Raw genomic sequence first — 472 nt, forward strand, 5'->3', positions numbered from 1 at the left:
AAAGTGTGTAGAGCCCCAAGTCCAACAACAACCATACCTTGAGACCTGCCCGGGTACGTGCATTCTTTCCGCCTATTCATTGCTCATGTTTTGCCAGCGAGGCAGAGGCAGATAACGGTCTGCATATACAACAATAATGCAATAAAGAGAAGGCTAAGTAACAAAGAGTATAAATAGAGTGATAACAAAGGGACAAAGCCATTGAATGACGCCATAATCGAAAAGCTCTTAAAAATATCTCAAAAGAGGGAATAAGCAGTTCTGAAATGCGACAGTCGAAAGATGAACTAAAGTTGGAAAAGTCAAGTATAACCCTCGTCTATACTCTCGTGGCCTCTGTATTAGCACAAATACCATTAACATTATCGCTGCTATAACGACCACCATGGAAGCAATACAGAAATAAGGAAGACAGGCATAAATGAGATAAATGAGAGATGTAGGGCCTGGAAGAACGATAAAAATGACTTGG

The sequence above is a fragment of the Penaeus monodon genome, chromosome 24 (genome assembly GCF_015228065.2).
Source record: "Penaeus monodon isolate SGIC_2016 chromosome 24, NSTDA_Pmon_1, whole genome shotgun sequence".
In the NCBI taxonomy this organism is placed as follows: Eukaryota; Metazoa; Arthropoda; class Malacostraca; order Decapoda; family Penaeidae; genus Penaeus; species Penaeus monodon.